Here is a 15,219-nt window from a genome sequence, read left to right on the forward strand (position 1 = left end):
TTTTTTATCCCTTCCCACATGATAATACAAGTAGTCCCTGGGTTGCAAATGGGTTCCATCCTTGAGTACATTTGCAACTTGATTTGTATGCAAGTTGGAACAGAACCAGGTTAACATAACTCCATAGAGGCTGGTATCCCAACACCAAGTCACCCTTTATTTACATGTGGAGAGTCCTTGACACTGATCCAGCTCCCTCAGAGCCAGCTCTCAGAGTGAACAGAACCTCTGACACTCCTGTTTTTCTCTGTCAACCAGGGCTCCCTAATTGGACCAGATTATCAGATCCAAGCAGGGAACTCTTATTCTATGAGATCCACCTGACTGACTTCACTACAATCACTATGTAGGACAAAAATAAAATAGCTGTTCATAAGTATGGGAAAGCATTCACATGTCAGATCTTTAAAATTAATGTTAATACATCCTGTTTTGGATTTAGTTTGTAAATTCGGCATTTGTAAATCAAGGACTGCATTCTTTTCTTTTGCATGTGCATCGTCTCTTTCTTCTTTGATACATTCATGTATTTGTCTGATACAGCAAATATTCCTTATGGTAGCTTGATAGAGTTTGTTTCCAGACTCCCTGGCTGACATTGGTTACAGATCATTCCCTAGGGAGTTAAATCCTGCAACTCAATACGATTCTGACTTTATCCTAATTCAATGAGTGTTTTTGCAGAGCAAAGTCTGGAACATATGATGAGTGTTGGGCATTCAATTCTGTGGTTAGATGTACAAAGCAGCTTGCTCTACTGTTTAGAGTCATAGAGATGTACAGCATGAAAACACTCCCTTTGGTCCAACTCGTCTATGCTGACCAGATATCCTGAATTAATCTAGTTCCATTTTCCAGCATTTGGCCCACATCCCTTAAAACCCTTCTGATTCATAAACCCATCCAGATGCCTTTTAAGAGTTGCAATTGTACCAGCCTCCACCACTTCCTCTGGCAACTCATTCCATACACACACCATCCTCTGCGTGGAAAAGTTACCCCTTAGGTCCTTTTTAAATCTTTCCTCTCTCACCATAAACCTATGTCCTCTAGTTTTGGACTCCCCTACCCTGAGGAAAAGACCTTGGCTATTCACCCTCTGTATGCCCCTCATGATTTTATAAATGTCTATAAGGTCAGCCCTCAGCCTCTGATGCTCTTGGGAAAAAAGTCCCAACCTATTTAGCCTCTTGTTATAGATCAAACCCTCCAACCCTGACAACATTCTTGTAAATCTTTTCTGAACCCTTTCAAATTTCACAACACCTTCCCATAAGGAGACCAGAACTGTATGCAGTGTTTCAAAAGTGGCCTAACCAATGTCCTGTACAGGCACAACATGACCTCCCAACTCCTATATTCAATGCACTGACCAATAAAAGCAAGCACTCCAAATGTCGCCTTCACTATCCTATCTACCTGGGTCTCCACTTTCAAGGAACTCTGAACCTACACCTCAAGGTCTCTGCCCAGCAACAATCCCTAGGACCTTGCCATTAAGTCCTGCTCTGATTTGCCTTTCCAAGTTACAGCACCTCATATTTATGCCAAGGGGAATGGTTGATCATATGGTATTTCCTGGACCTGTGAAAATTCTGTGCCCAGTAGCTCAGAATCTGACTACTGGTTACCTAGCTACAAGAAAACCTGAAATAAAAAAGAAAGCCTATTTAATTCAACAAGCCCATATCCTCCACATACCATTTAATTCTGCTCAATCTTAGGCCATACCAAAACTATTTGACTGCCTGAAGCTATGTGATTCCCTGATTTGATTTCAGTTATTCAGTTCAGTGATTCTCTGCTCTGGATGGATTCAGAAATAAGCAGAAACAAACCTTACATTTCCATAGCACCTTTCACAAACTCAAGAAATCCCAAAGAACTTTCCAGGAAATAAATTAATTTTTGCAGTCATTGTTATATTGTGGTGCTGAAGCCAATGTGCATACAGCAAGCTCCCACAAACAATTTGGTATTTGCCAGATACTTTTTTGTTTACTGATATTAAATAAAAGGGTGGTTAGTTATCTTGCATAGCCAATTCACAGAATGTAAAGGATCTAAATTTAACTGTTGAAATGGAAGGTAGATATATACAGTAAAATTTGGTAATTGAGGTGTCCTTGAGATACTGAGAGAACTTCGTATTTGTCAATCACTTTGGATTTGTCTTCTTTAGTCATATATGTGACTCATTGTAGGTCTCTAACAGGATAAACATTGAAGTGCTAATTGTTATTAGAACATGTGGTGAAAGCAAAATCTTAAACAGAAAAAAAAGTCTGCATTAATATCTTTTTAATGTGGTATTAAAGATACAAAATAATTTGATTTTCATGTTAATGTTTTTTTAATGTCTTAAAATCTGGGGTACTAAAAACATCTTTTTTTCATGATATACATTTCCATAATTTCAAAAGGCACAGCTGGGGTTTTTCAGTCCATATGTTAACCAGGGTACAATACCTCTGCTGTGTGAGTGTTATCAAAGATAGGTTTGAATGTTCAAGAAACCAAGTGATAGGAAATCAGGACATTTTGTTCAAATGAAAAAGTTTTCGTGCTGATATTGTGATTCTGCCAGTGTCCTCCTTGTGAAGCAATGTAATTATTACTTTTGTCTGGATCATAACAATCCAGTGATATGTTTGCCAATCTTTGGACTTGATTAGAGAACATAGTGTCAAACTTACATAGTGTCTATTGAATAATGCTGTGCAAAAAAAAAACAATTAATTTTGTGGCGTACCAATGCCATGTCATGCAATAAGCATAGAAACTGACCATTTGCTATAATCATGAGACAATGCTTTGGGAGAAAGTCCAAATTTTAACTGAACATTTCCCCCTTCTTTCACATAATCTCTGAAAAAATATTTCTGAAACTGCTAAATAATAAACATTTTGACAGGTAATTGATGAAATACCTCGAATCCAAGAATATTTTAATTTGGTTTGTTTTTGGAATAAATATAATTGTTCAGTGATGCTACAGTTACTCTTGAAAGGGGTTCAAACTTTGAATCTCCTCCACATGTTGATGCCAAGAACACAGCTGTGCAATTTGCCGATCTGTGTGTGTTCGTCTAAAGACATGAGCATCAATAGACTTTATGGGCTCTTCTAATACTCTTGCTGATCCATCTAACCATCCATTTCTGTCAATTGTGATATGACTTTACCATGACCTAATAGTCTGTAATTACTCTAGCACTTGGGGAAATTATTGGATTATAACTGTGTTTCTGAACGTGTTGCTTAAAATCAAAAGTTTATTGGGCATGAGCAGTTGCCTAGACAGCTTTTATTTGATGTTTGATCATTTTTCCTCCTACAAAGGAAGGTCAATGTGTGACAGATACCAAAGCCTCCTCACTGTCAATACTAAGAGTTGAAATTCCTTCAAATAATTTGGAGTTGCTATGCACATAGGTACCTACAATTTTTCTTCTTGTCTTCTGTTTTTCTAGGAGCTATGTTTAGTGTGTAGAGAACAATGATAGCAAATTGTATTTTAGCTTGCATGACAAACAGTATTCAAAGAACTGCTTGAGCCAAATGGACTGTTTCTGTGCCATATGTCCTCTGGAAATAATTCAAATTTTGGGAAGATTGAACCCGTTTTCTGAAGTTCCCACCACAAATGTTATTTCCTTCTGACTCAACTCCTCACTCTTGTCATGATTTGAACTAAACTAGACTACTGTCAACCTTAACCTTGATGGAGTCTGCTCTGTCATTAAAAGCAGTTAACTTAGTTTCTGCAACGTCACTCTTCTCTGAATCTGCCTCAGTCAATCTGCAGTTGAAACTCTCATCTCTCCTTTTGAAGCCTCTAAGCTTGACTATTGCTTTGCTATCCCGACCAGGCTCTTACTTTCCTCCCTCCTTGCACTTGAGCTCATTCTAAACCTTATTTCCTATTTCCTTGTCTGCATTGTGTTCTGTTCACCCATCAGCCCATGGCTTGTTGATCTTCATTGGTTTGACTCTGGCAATGCCACAATTTGGAAATTCTTATCCTTCTTTTCGAATCTCTCATTGCCTTATTCCTTCGTATTTATGTAACCCTATTATGAAATATAACTTTCCAGCATCTCTGCCCATGCGTTCGCCCCCACTCCAATTTTGGTCTTTGACCTGTTCCAAGTTTACTTGTGCCAACAGTAGTAGCACCCAGAACTTCTGTAACTTGTCCCCCGCAAACCCCATGTCAGTATAACTCTGTTCCTCCTTTCAGGTGATCTTAAAACCCATATGTTTGACTCAGGTTTTTTTCTCTTAATAAACAGTTGAGAGAATAAACATTGAGGTTTTCTCTCTTAATAAACAATAAAAGAACTGGCAATGCTGGAAATCTTAAACAAAAACACAAATTGCTGAAAAACTCAGCCGGTTTGGCAGTATCTGTGCAGAAAAAGCAGTTTTAACGTTCCGAGTGCAGAAAAGTCACTGGACCCGACTTTGTAAGACTCAGTATGACATTTTGTTTTGACTGCTTCTCTGAAGTGACTTGAATTATTTTTCTTTGTTAAAAGTGTCATTAACTTGTAGTAAACATTTGAAAATTGACATTCTTGCATTGGCCCAAACGAGTGCAAAGCGAAAACCCTTGGCAACACGTCTCTTTTTCCGCCGAAGTTTCTGTCTAATATTGCTCCTGTAGAAGACGCTATATAAAAGACAAGCTTGACTGATCAGAACCCACATCTTTCAGGTTGTGCTTTTGCCGTTCCCTTGTTTGATTTATAACACCGTAGTCCGGTCCGAACTGTATCGAGATGGAGCTGTGTTGTAGAAAGAGGTTCAGTTCAGTGTGTTTCTGTGCAGCTCAGAAGCCCGGGACTGAGAGAGGCTGTTGTAATGGAATTTACAACAGAAAAACAAAGCCTGCAGCTGACTTTGAGTTTGTGTGTTGCGTAGAAGCGATGGGGATATATACACTGGTTTAGTATTGCATGCTGTTCGAGCTGTGATAGGGCATTTAGATTTGTGGTCAGAGTTACCTTGGTTTTGGAGTTGAGTGTATGAGTGGAGTAGACTGGAAACAGAGAGAGAGACTGAGAAGCACTGGTGTATCCTGATGTGCCTGACGTCAGCGGACTGACCTCTCCTCCTTCTCCTCCTCCCTCCAGAGTATCTCGGAGATTTCAAGAGAGAATGAGTGAGTGAGGAGATCCTGGAGAGAAAAGCCGCCAGATTTTTTTCTTGTTTTTTAAAAAAAACAGAAAAAAAAATCTCTGTACAGATATATCCAACAGTCATGTCTGGGATCCGCACAGCATAGCGCTGAGAGGAGTGGGCAGAGGGGGGGAATAGAGAGAGAGAGGAGGGGGATTCCTGGACACGCATACTGCTTTCTCTGAAAGCTGTCACACACCCTGAGAACAGATTATTTTGTTTTGGGTGGGGGTGGGGAGGATTCCTTCGCCGTTTTCCTTCCCGCCCGGTGTTGCCGAGGACAGAGAGAGAGAGAGAGAGCTGCGAGCCGTTCTGGATGCTGGATTAGTCGGGGGGGCCCCCGGAGCCCGCAGCCCTGGATTAATGCTGGTGGAGAGAGAGACGAAAGCGGCGGTTTCTGCCGCTAACTCCTGACCGAGCTCGACAATGCCGAGGTAAAAGCCCTTCCCTTGAAAAATAACCCTTTCTCCGTTCTCATGCAGAAGCCCAGCAGCAGCTTCTTGTTAACAGTCCTGTTTGCTGTTTTGCGTTTGCTGTGATTGTGTTCGGAGTTGGATATTCCTGATCTGTTGAATGAATGTCTCTACAAGCAGGGAGAGCAAAAATTCTGGTTTATTTCACATTTATGTTTGTCTTGCAAAAGAAAAACAAACTAGTATATTTCGCTGCAGTTTCTACATTCAAAAAAAAGGTGAAGCATAAAAGTGCGGGTGCACCGAAGTATCTGGGAAATAATCTTAGACTCCCTTTTGTGGGATATTCCACCCCCCCCCCCCATGTGAGAGGTATGTTTATATAGCAACATCGAGGTTAAAAATATACCGCGGAGAGAGGATTTGAACTCTTTCCGAGATTGCTCGGGTATTTTCAGGACATACCCGAGTGGCGGCCTGAATATATTTCCAAACGCTGTTTCTTCTCTCTCTCTCTCTTTATTCCTGTGGTGGAGGGACCCTCACATCAAACTCCAGCCGGACTTCAGCTCCTTTTTTTTTTGGTGGGGGTGGGAGACGGATTTTAGAATTCGCCAGTTCCACATCGACTTTCCCCTCGGGTCAAGTTATTTCAATGTTCTTATCCACCTTCCCCGTCCTTTCCATTCGGAATGCATTGGTTTGCAAAATTTCCTCTGTGTTTCGCAATGGGAAATAAAGGGTTAAAAATGGAGCCTGAAATCACCCCCCCCCCCCCCCCCAACTCAGCCAGAGTGTGGATGTGGCCGGAGTGAAAGGGGGGGAGAGACCCCAGTCGTTTCACCAGAAGCTCTCATTTCCCATTTGTCAAGGTGCACGGCCGCGAGTGGATTCTTTGTTTCTCTGACAACCACATGGACAGTGTGTTTCCACACGCACCGAGACTTCACCGGAGCGTGCTGCTTTTATTCTCTCACTCTCCCATCCTCAAGGGAAACAAACTCACAGTCTGGGCGACGAGTTGTTCCTTCCTCTCGGTACAGAGAGAGTGTGTGAGAGGTGCCCGTGACATGGAGAGAAGGGCTGCCTGTCCTCCCACCAGCCCACCCGAGTCCTTCAACCCCACTTCCTTATGCCCTCCTCATTCACCGACTCCCACAGGTCCCCCTCCAGCTCTGCCTCCCCACCCACGTGCCCCCATCTCCTTCCCCACCCCACTCTCCCGTGCCCCCATCTCCTTCCCCAACCCCGTACTCCATTCAGTTTCCACCTCTTTCCTGACCCACCTCACTTCCTCCATACCCCACCCCTGCCGTCTCCACCCACTCTCTCTTCTCCCCCACCACCCTTCCTCCAACTTCATCCGGCCCTTGCCCTTCTTCCCCAATCCCCAGCCCCTTCCCTAATCCCCTTCCCCAATACCCTTACCCAATCCCCAACCCCCAACCCCTTCATTCACCTTCCACTCTATCCTGCATTGCTCATTCTCCCCTGCACGCTCCCCCTCTTCCCCTCTCCCCTCCTCCCTCCTCTCCCCCGCTTCCCCTCCTCTCCCCCTCCTCCCCTCCTTTCCCCCTCCTCGACTCGCCTCCACCTCCCCTCCCCCCTCCCCTCCACTCCCCCCCCTCTCCCCTCCCCTCTCCCTCCCCTCCCCTCTCCCTCTCCCCTCCCCTCCCCTCCCCCTCTCCCCTCCCCTCCCCTCCCCCTCTCCCCTCCCCTCCCCCCTCCCCTCCCCTCCCCTCCCCCTCTCCCCTCCCCTCCCTTCTCTCCCGCCTCCTGCCTCCCCCTCCCCCTCCCCCTCCCCCCCTCCCCCCACTCCCCCTCCCCCACCCCCACTCCCCCTCCCCCCCCCTCCCCCTCCCCCTCCCCCACCCCCACTCCCCCTCCCCCACCCCCACTCCCCCTCCCCCTCCCCCCCCTCCCCCCCTCCCCCCCCCTCCCCCCCCCCCCCCCCCTCCTCCACCTCCCCCCCTCCCCCTCCCCCTCTCCCCCCTCCCCTCTCCCCCTCTCCCCCCTCCCCTCTCCCCCCTCCCCCTCTCCCCCCCTCCCCCTCTCCCCCCTCCCCCTCTCCCCCCTCCCCCTCTCCCCCCTCCCCTCTCCCCCCCTCCCCCCTCCCCCCTCCCCCCTCCCCCCTCCCCCTCTCCCCCCTCCCCCCTCCCCTCTCCCCTTCCCCATCCCCCTCCCCGCACCCTCCCCGCCCCTCCCCGCACCCCCTCACCGCCCCCTCTACCCCGCCCCTCTCCCCGCCCCCTCCACCCCTCCCCCTCCACCCCTCCCCCTCCACCCCTCCCCCTCCACCCCTCCACCCCTCCCCCTCCCCCCTCCATTCCCCCTCCCCCTCCCCCTCCATGCCCCCTCCCACTCCATGCCCCCTACCCCACGCCCCTCCCCCTGCCCCCTCCCTGCCCCTCCCCCTGCCCCCTTCCTGCCCCCCCCTGCCCCCTCCCTGCCCCTCCCCCCTTCCCAGCCCCTCCCTCCACTCCCTGCCCCATCTGCTCCGTGCCCCTCCACCTCCCTTCCCCGCCCCTCTCCCCTCCCCCCTCCCCCTCCCCCCTTCCCCTCCCCCTCCCCCTCCCCCCTTCCCCTCCCCCCTCCCCCCTTCCCCTCCCCCCTCCTCCTCCCCCCTCCCCCTCCTCCTCCTCCCCCCTCCCCCTCCTCCTCCTCCCCCCTCCTCCTCCTCCCCCCTCCTCCTCCCCCCTCCCCCTCCTCCTCCCCCCCCTCCCTCCCCCCCTCCCCCCCTCCCCCCTTCCCCCCTTCCCCCCTTCCCCCCTTCCCCCCTCCCCCCCCTTCCCCCTTCCCCCCTTCCCCCCTCCCCCCCTTCCCCCCTTCCCCCTTCCCCCTTCCCCCTCCCCCCTCCCCTCCCCCTCCCTGCTCCCTCCCCCTCCCCCTCCCCCTCCCCCTCCCCCTCCCCCTCCCCCTCCCCATCCATGCCCCCCCTCCCCATCCATGCCTCCTCCCCCTCCCCCTCCATGACCCCTTCCTCCCCCTCCAAGACCCCTCCCCCCTCCATGATCCCTCCCCCCCTCCATGCCCCCTACCCCCACTCCCTCCCCCTCCCCCTCCCCCTCCCCCTCCCCCCCTCCCCCTCCCCCTCCCCCTCCCCCTCCCCCCCTCCCCCTCCCCCTCCCCCCTCCCCCTCCCCCTCCCCCCTCCCCCTCCCCCTCCCCCCTCCCCCTCCCCCTCCCCCTCCCCCCTCCCCCTCCCCCTCCCCCTCACCCCCCCTCACCCCTCCCCCTCACCCCCCCACCCCTCCCCCTCACCCCCCCACCCCTCCCCCTCACCCCCCTCACCCCTCCCCCTCACCCCCTCTCTCCCCCTCCCCGCTCACCCTCTCCCTCCCCCCTCTCCCTCCCCCCTCTCCCTCCCCCCTCACCCTCCCCCCTCACCCTCCCCCCTCACCCTCACCCTCCCCCTCCCCCCTGCCCCCCTCCCCCTCCCCCCTCCCCCCTCACCCACCCCCTCACCCACCCCCTCACCCTCACCCTTTTCCCCGCCCGCCTTTCTCCTTTCCTCTTCCCCTCCCCCCTTTCCCCTCTTCCCCTCCCCCTTTCCCCTTTCCCCTTTCCCCTCTTCCCCTCCCCCCTTTCCCCTCTTCCCCTCCCCCCTTTCCCCTCTTCCCCTCCCCCCTCTTCCCCTCCCCCCTCTTCCCCTCCCCCCTCTTCCCCTCCCCCCTTCCCCTCCCCCCTTCCCCTCCCCCTTCCCCTCCCCCCTTCCCCTCCCCCCTTCCCCTCCCCCCTTCCCCTCCCCCCTTCCCCTCCCCCCTTCCCCTCCCCTCTTCCCCTCCCCTCTTCCCTCCCCTCTTCCCCTCCCCTCTTCCCCTCCCCTCTTCCCCTCCCCCTTCTCTACGCCTCCCCTCCCCCCGCCTCCCCCCTCCCCCCGCCTCCCCCTCCCCCCGCTCCCCCCCCTCCCCGCTCCCCCGCCTCCCCCGCCTCCCCTCCCCCCCCGCCTCCCCCTCCCCCCCCGCCTCCCCCTCCCCCCCCGCCTCCCCCTCCCCCCCCGCCTCCCCCTCCCCCCCCACCTCCCCCACCTCTCCCTCTTCTCCCCTCCCCCTCTTCTCCCCTCCCCCTCTCATCCCCCTCTCATCCCCCTCCCCCTCTCATCCCCCTCCCCCTCCCCCTCTCATCCCCCTCCCCCTCCCCCTCTCATCCCCCTCCCCCTCTCATCCCCCTCCCCCTCTCATCCCCTTCTCCTCTCCCATCTCCCTTCCCCTTCCCCTCTTCCCTCCCCTTCCCAGTTCCCCCTCCCTCTCTCCACCCACCTCCCACTTCTTCCCTCCCTGTTGTCTCTACTGTCTCCTCTTATCTCTCCTCTGTGTACTTGCTCCTCTGCCCTTTCTGCTCCCTTCCAGGCTCCCTCCCTCTCTGAGCATTGCCAGCCAACAATCCTCCAAATACTGTCCACCTTTTATGCCTGTTCTCTGCTCCATCAGCTTTGTCCACAGCTCCAGCAGGCGCCAGCTTATTGTACTATCCGTTCCTGAAGACGACCTGGGGCCATTTTTGAATGTAGAAGTTGCATTGCATTTATGTCCATGCTGCTCTGTTTTCAGGTATAATTTTGCAATGCTGAGTTGTTTCTAAATATAAATTTTGTTCCATTAAATACTAATACGTGTTTAATAAACAGCTTTGCCCTGTACCTGCAGGTAATTTTGAAATATTGTAATTTATCTAAGAAGTTTTGCATTGATATCAATAAAATAAAGTCTTGCTCACAGAAGTAGGATGGAAGATGAAGTGAACTCCCCTTTCTGTGAAAAATACAAACAAATAAAAGATTAGAGGCTCAACTGATTATTTAAAAATATACCAAACTCTCTGACTTTGATCATTTTTAATCATTTTTACAAGCACAGGTATGACAATTTGGATTCAATTATTGGTGATCAGAGATAAGCCTGTGATTCAGTAAATAATTGTGCTGTTAACAGTCATCCCATCTGTGCAAGCAGCACTGATTTTAACAGGTATATGATTTTTCTGAGAGAAGACGCACGTGAAATATAGACCAAATCTTCAGTGAGACATTAGTGTTGAAAAAAGCCTTTACATTTTCTTCTTCCCACCTTCGCTTATGGAACCTTCATTTTAATCTGGTTACAGATGTTTCTGATAGCTTTTAGAATTGAGGCGGTGATGTGTTTGTGAATCAACTGCACGTTTTCCTGAATGGGTAACTACAACCATTGGGCGGAATAAAGTCAGTGCTTTAAAAATTTTCACTCATAAATTATCAATGATTTACAACCCCAGAGCAAAAACAAACCATTTCCTCTGACTGGCTGCACTGAAAGCTTCTCCGTGATGGATATACAGTAACACAGAAATTTGATGATGAATTTTAGAGCCATTGAGCTGTACCTTCTTCAGCATTTAACCAAGGGCTCAGTCTGGAATGCAGTGGTTACATTGCTCGTTCTGTGACAAACAATTTTGTCCAAGCATAGCCTAAAATTCCCAAGAAAGGACTTGGTAAAATATAGTATTGAATCACAAAAGGTAAAGTTTTGACCAATACATAGCCTGGAGAGCAGCTTGCATTGTATTTGTGTCCCTTCATCAAGGCAAATGCTATCTTGAATCGAAGTGGTATTCAATGTCTCTAACATTGTGTTCATGCAGAGTATTATTTTTCTCTATGATTGATGAATGTTTTGGTAGGTGGAGCATTTCAATGCAGTCAAGACTGAATAGCACACAACAATTCCTGCTCTACTCAGTTATTCCATTTTAAAGCTATGTGACTATATTTAGCATTACAACTTTTGCTGCATTTGCAGTTTTCTTGAACTTTTCTATCCAAAATAGTTCCAATATTTTTTAGTCTTTGAAAATGAAATTGCTTTGCTGCAATGCTGTGAAAACTTCTCTTTTTCTAAATGTCATGAATTATTTACCCCTATCCTCGTGTACCATTCACTTAAATTGGAAAAATGAAGCCAGTAGTTAAAAAAAAACAAGCATAGCCAAATTGGCAACAATTACATTTAATCAAAAGATTTGACATGAATTAAGGTTTAATAAAATGGGTCGTCAAAGAGTTAGGAACAGAAACATTTATTTGGCATGTTCGAAGGTGTCACAACATTCAAGTTCAAAAGAGCAACAAATGTGAATTTTGTCCTGAAGTAAGTCAGTCAGTAAACAAGGAATGTTGAATAACTGTTCTGAACATTGATCTGAGCATAACAAGATCTTAGGAAATAAGAGTGTAAATTGTAGCTCAATAAGTTTTCCAGTTGGTTCATATTGTTTTAAAATATGAATTAGAAGCTGAAAAGGAGCAATTGACTTTCGGAGGTAGCAGTAACAGTTGGTGAGTAACCTCCCTGCAGGATCAAGATTTGTGCTCGTTCTGTTCGAAAGTGAATCTTAGTGTTAAGGAAGTGCTACACATTCCACAAGTAAACCAATGTTCGCCAGTTTGCCATTTCACTAACTGAATTTAGCTTTACACCATCCATCAGTCTGTCCAGAGTTCTTTTGTCGAGCTGATTGTTCAGACTCAATAACTAGTAAGAAGACTTAAGCTCAGCTTTATATTTCCAATTGATATGATGCATTCTAATAGCTTTTTGTTTGCAACAATGTGCTGTAATAGCTAATTTTTGTTAAGATTTCTTTTTTGAGGAAAAAGAAGACTTACATGTATGGAAATATTACCTGACATCACCTTGAATATTTATATTACAACCAAGAACTAAGTGCAGGTCAATTTTTAAAAAGAAGTCTGTGCTTTTCTGAATATACAGAACAGATGTGTTCACTCAGAATTCAAATTTATACGTTTAAATGACTTTATCAATTTGAATCTTCGAATTTAAGTGGTAGTGTTGTTCCTGATAATTGACACATCCTGCTGTTCATCAGCACCCAGTTACAAAAAAAACTGTTCTAGCCCTTGCCACATGCAGCTGTCCGTCTCTGAAAGATTAGGTTTCATATGTGGTGATGAATGCTGGATGTCTGTAGCCAGTTGTGAGGTTTGCACGGAGGTCAGTAGTATTGATGGAGATCAGGAATTACAAATGCTTTTTCGTGCAATTTTGCATGTGGTGCCTTGAAAATGTGCTCAAACCTCTTGTATTGTTGGGTCTTGTGAAAGTCAGTAGTTAGGCAGAGAATTGATCACAAAAGTTGTGGATAATGGACTGATTCAGTGCCATCATTGTCTGTTTTAATTTCACTGAAACTTCTTGTTTGAAATATTTACCTTGAGAATGAAACTATAGTGAAGGATTTACTTACACTCTCTGACTGGTGGAAATGTGTGAAGACATACGATGGCAGGTACAGCATATCCTTTTCTTTCGGAGACAGTGGTAGCACTTCTGTGCTTCAGCGTTCATCATATAGGATTCTGTGTGTGTTTGGTCTGATTGTGCAGGGACATTGCACATGATCAAACTTGCACATAATGAGACATCTAAATAGAAAAATGAAATTAAGATTTTTTTTATATTGGTTGAATCTCTAAGTGAATCTCTAATGTGAATAGACAAGACCTTTTTTTCAAAAGGTTAAGGAATACTGTGAATGTTAAAATTGTTTGCTGTGTGTTTGGTGACCTGAGTCTTTGTTTGATCCAGCTTGTAAGAGCGAGCTGCTAATTATCCTTCACAGTTGGAAGAGCCTCTACAGCACTAAATCAGCTGGTTAAGAGATAGAAGTGTCGGACATAGCAGCTTTGGATGATCTGAATGTTCTTTTTTACCGAGAAGCATGCACCTCAGTTAAAAAAAACAAGCATCGCTTTCTGCAATGAGCAAAAGCGAGTCCCTAAGCGACTGAGAGGTTCTGTGGATAGAAGCAGTGATGGTGGGAGAACACTGCTTGGAGAGCCATCTTACCGAGTGCTTCTGTCTCACTCGTGCGCTCGCTCTCTCTCTCTCTCCCCACCCACCTTCTCTCTTTTCATCTCTTCCACTTCTTTTCTGAGATAGTAGTACACTGATGGCTGTCCTCCAATATCTTTCAGGTAATTTAAACACTGGAATGAGAGTGTTCTTTTTACATTTCACCACTGGCATTTTGGCTGGATGTGCTTAACTATTTCCTGTATAGTGGCTGGACTAAATTGTGGACAGATTTCTGATAATAAGAGAGCACACTGTACCATTAGTAGTAAGTGTGCCCCTAATTTTGCCGCTTCAAACAATGTGTTCGAGATGTACAGAAAATACGTGATTAGATAGTTTTGTTGACATACTCGTGAATTGGGTGGTTTTTCCAAAAGTGATGCTGTTCAATCATTTCTATTGCAATTTATGTGAGAGGTACATTTGAAAAGTCTCTGCATAACGTTCAGAGACTTAACAAGTTTTCTGTGATGTTAGCGTTTCATTAAAGAGCAGGACGGAGCATTGTGGATTTTATTTGTTCCATTTATCGTGTGGGTGCGCTATTTTCATGTTTCATTGGTTTTCATGTTCCGATTCCTCTATTTACGTGTCAGGTACCCTGTTTTCGACCCAAACTAAACACTAATTTTTAAAATTTCATTGGATTGTTGATTTTTTGATCTGGTTTCAGAAAGTATTTGTAATGACCAATTTGAAATGGATTTCTGCCTATCAGTTTTTAAGGGAAATTGAACCCTAGTGGGGCAGTCTTTTTTTTGTGTGTGTTCCATGCTGTTCTGACTGTTTAATTACAGCGACGGTTTCTTGATAATTTGCTTCTCCTCTGGCTGTTGCGTTCTGTGGTAGTTTGGGTCATCAGGGATCTGGGGAGAATTCTTTTTGTTCGTGCTACACATACGGATAAATGAGCTCGCGGTTTCAGTTTAATTCTTGTCCACATTACATCATTCTCTTTTTTTTTAAAACTGATGAAATTGCTATGGAGGCAATATGTGTTGTTTTTTTCCACCAGTTCTCTGCAGGGGAGTAACCTGGAGTGTCAAATAAAATGTCAAGAAATAACAAATGAAGAGATGATATATAAGAGAATGGTGAATGGTTTGGATAAACTTAAGATGCATCTGTAGGTGGCACTGTTAAGGTGGCTTATTAAAGCCAGTAAATGTGCACTACATAATTTTGGGCCAGACAATGGTTTTATTCTCTGGTTTCTGGAAGTCCATGAGGCTCGAACCCTTCACCAGAAATATCACCAAAATTCTGAAAATAACTCCATTGAGCTTGACCTTGCCCAATCTCTTCAAGAGAATATGTAGTGTAAATTTCCTTCCTGAACAAAATTGTCTTTAAATGACAATTTAACAGAGTGACTGTTTTGAAGTCAATGTCTCTCATTGAAATAGAAGAATGTTTAAAAACTTTGTAGTCTACTCTCAGTCACTGGGAAACCTTCCATTCTGCAAAACCAAACACTGCATCATTGGCAGCAATGAAAATAATGGCTGAAACCAGGACTTATTTTTGGGAGTTTATAACGCAGAAGCTTTCTCCTCCATTCTTGTTGAACTCATACATAGATTATAAACATATGAATTAGTAGCAGAAATGGTTGACTTGGGCTTTTGAGTATGTTTCGCCATTCAATAAGAATATGACTGAATTGATTTCCCCACATTTCTAGCTGTCATGATAACTTTTCACTACTTGCTGATCAGAATTGATTTACTTCTGCCTTGAAAATATTCAAAGACTGCATCCACT

General features: G+C 46.9%; 1 protein-coding gene across 25 annotated transcripts in view; it reads left to right on the forward strand.

The window, feature by feature from the left end:
* The window catches only part of LOC140487787 (receptor-type tyrosine-protein phosphatase delta), a 2,436,480-nt gene that overhangs the window by 1,837,565 nt on the left and 583,696 nt on the right, over positions 1 to 15,219 (forward strand). For 7 of the 25 annotated variants that reach the window (XM_072587098.1, XM_072587115.1, XM_072587090.1 and 4 more), the window contains exon 1: positions 5,104 to 5,618. The exons of 1 other annotated variant lie outside the window; for it this stretch is intronic. The gene's annotated coding sequence lies outside the window, so the exon portion shown is untranslated. Of the gene's footprint in view, positions 1 to 5,101; positions 5,619 to 15,219 lie in introns of those variants that run through there. 17 more of the 25 variants (XM_072587046.1, XM_072587062.1, XM_072587157.1 and 14 more) reach the window with 7 other exon arrangements.

Source organism: Chiloscyllium punctatum, chromosome 2 (assembly GCF_047496795.1).
Source record: "Chiloscyllium punctatum isolate Juve2018m chromosome 2, sChiPun1.3, whole genome shotgun sequence".
NCBI lineage: Eukaryota > Metazoa > Chordata > Chondrichthyes > Orectolobiformes > Hemiscylliidae > Chiloscyllium > Chiloscyllium punctatum.